Here is a 3,110-nt window from a genome sequence, read left to right on the forward strand (position 1 = left end):
CTTGGATCATAACAACCCCATGGAATGCTCCAGGCTTAGGGTAGAGTGGTTGGAAAGCTGGAAAAGTTCTGGAGGTGCTGGTGACAGGGGCTGAACATGAGCCCGGGTGTGCCCAGGTGGGTAAGAAGCCAGTGGCTCCTGGCTTGTAGCAGCCCCAGTGTGGCCACAGGCCCAGGGCAGAGCCTGTCTCCTGTGCTGGCACTGCTGAAGCACCTCCAGTCCTGGGGCAGCTCTGGGGTCCCCAGTACAGGACACTGAGGGGCTAGAGCGTGTCCAGGGAAGGGAACAGAGATGGGGAGGTGTCTGGAGCACCAGGAGCAGCTGAGGGAGCTGGGGGTCTCAGCCTGGAGAAAAGAAGGGTCAGAGAGACTCTCATTCTCTCCAACTCCCTGACAGGAGGAGGAGGGAGGGGTTGGGCTCTGCTCCCAGGGAACAAGGGATAGAACAAGAGAAAACAGCCTCAAGTGTGCCAGGGGAGGGTCAGGCTGGACATCAGGAAGAATTTATTCATGGAAAGGGTGGTCAGACATTGGAAGGGGCTGTCTAGGGAGGTGGCGGAGTCCCCATCCCTGGAGGTGTTCAAGAAATGACTGGATGTGGCACTCAGTGCTGCAGTCTGGGTGACAAGATGGGGATCAGACACAGGGTGGACTCAATGGTCTTGGAGGTCTTTTCCAACCTGAATCATTCTGTGATTCTGTGATGCTGGATATATGCCAAATCAATGCTGGATCAATGCTGAATCGATGCTGGATCGATGCCAGAGTGATGCCGGATCACTGCACCCATCAGCCCCATGGTCACCAGCACACAGCTGTGCAGAGACACACAACTGGGGGCTTGGAGCTGTCCCTGTGAGGTGCCAGCCCCTCCTCATGTACCAGGAGGTCTGAGACCCCCCTGTGCTGCTGTGGGGTCTGTGAGGGTGGAAGGTCTGAACCTCCCCTGTACTGGTGTCAAGGGCCCAGGGGGTGGCAGGTCCCACCTGAGCACATGGCCAGCTGGGTGATAATGGAGACCCCAGCCACCTCCTGCAGGGACAGCGGCATCAGGACAGGGGACACTGGGACACTGGGACACGGGGACATGGGGACATTCACGGTGGGCAGCGGCGGGGGCCTGCGGTGCAGCACATAGTCCAAGTGCTGGCCCTGCCAGGGCTGTGGGGCCGCAGGATCGGGGTCCCCATTGCACGGGATGGACCTCTCCAGGTACTGCAGCCACCCCCACAGCTGGGAAAGCATCCTGCAGGCAGGGGACACGTGGCACAGGGACATGGTGACATGAAAACGTGGTGATACAGGGATGTGGTGGCATGGGGATGGAGTGGCATGGGGATGAGTGGTGTGGGGACACAGTGGGATGAGGACTCAGTGACACTGGGATGTGGTGGCAGGTGGACAAGGTGGAATGGGGACATGATGGCACAGAGACACAATGACGTGGGGACGTGGGGACATTGCGATCACAGCATCATTCCCCTTTCCAGGCTGGTGGCTCGGCTGAAGCATCCCACTCCCCACTCAGCTCCTGTGGGAACCCTGACCCATGTCTCCACTGTCCCCACTCTGTGTCCCTCATCTCCCCCATCCCCATGTCCCCACTCTATCACCTCTTTGTGTTCTTGGGGGTGGACATGGGCTCCTTGTAGATCTTGAGGTAGCTGAGCAGTGTCCCTGGTGAGGGGACACAGAGAGGGGACAGGGACATGAGCAGGACCTCAGTGACATCCTGAGGGCATCCCTGTGGGGTGACAGTGGGGTCCCTGGAGGTCTCACCTATGGCCCAGGGCTGGTCACGGCCAAGTGCCTGGCGACAGGGGCCCTGGTACTCCTCAAAGAGCTGGTGCTGCTGGTTCAGTGTGTCACCTGCCCAGGGGACACGGCTCTGCTCTTGCCCCCAGACCCCCTGTCAGAGACGGAAATGGTTAATGATTTACGCATTCTAGGATTGCCAGGGGACTTTTGCAGGCTGGGAAGAGGCAGCTGGACCCATCCCCCCTGCCAATGCTGCTGAAGGTGTCAAGTCCTGAAAAGGCGAGAAGAGCCGTGTTTACCAGGCCCCTCACAGGAACTCTGCAGGCCCAGCAGAGTTGGAGGCTCGAGGCACGGCCCGGGACACCGTCCATGGATATAATAACTCATAATTTCTTGGAGTGTGGGGGCTTCCCTCCCCCACCCCCAATGGATCAAGGCCACCACTTCAACTGACAGACATGGAAGCTGCAACCACCAAGTGTCATCGCTGCACCCCGTGGGTGGTGACTATAGACATCTTTCCACTCTCAGCTTTTCTTTCCCTTATTTTCCCTTACCCTTATCCTGTCTTTCCTTTCTCTCCCTTGTGCATTTTCCCTAAAGGTTATCTTCATGCCATATTGCTATAGATGAGATAGATGATAACACCCAAAATGGCAACATACCTGTTTACCTTTGAAACAAAATTGTTCTAAAATAAACCCTACATATATATATTTTTTTTTTCAAACACTCATTATTCAGTGTCGTTTCACTCTAATCCACCCCAAAGGATTTATTAATAAGAACCTGGGTAACTCCGTCCTTTCTGGGGTGGATCATAACACCCCCTAGGAGCCTCCCCATTCCCTTTGCATCCCCCCTGTATCCTCCATGTCTCCCCATGTCCCTTCTTGTTTCCCTTCATGCTCCTTCATGTCCCGCTGTGCCCCCCAAGTTCCCCTGTACCCCTGCTTCCGCCCTGTGTCTTCCCCCATGACCCCAGTGTACCCCTATATCCCTATTTCCCCTACCCATGTCTCTCCCTGTGTCCTCCCATGTCTCCTCTTCATTCTCCTGTGCCCCGCCATGTTCCCTGTGTCTTCCTGTGTTTTCCTCCCATCCCTGTTCCCCCATGTCCCCCACGTCCCTCCATGTCCTCCTGTATCCCCTATGTCCACCTTTGTGTCCCCCTCTCCCTGTGTCCCCTTTGCCCCCCCAGGAGCAGTTGTCACAGGTGAGGTCCCCACAGGGCACGTCGAAGGCCACCAGGTCCCCTCCTGCTCCTGCTCCTGCCGGAACTCCCGGGGCCAGCGGAGCAGCAGGGTCAGCTGCACAGCACGGATGGTGGCACGGCCTGGAACAGGGACACAC

Source organism: Manacus vitellinus, unplaced genomic scaffold (genome assembly GCF_001715985.3).
Source record: "Manacus vitellinus isolate BGI_N305 unplaced genomic scaffold, ASM171598v3 scaffold_139_pilon, whole genome shotgun sequence".
Classification (NCBI taxonomy): Eukaryota; Metazoa; Chordata; class Aves; order Passeriformes; family Pipridae; genus Manacus; species Manacus vitellinus.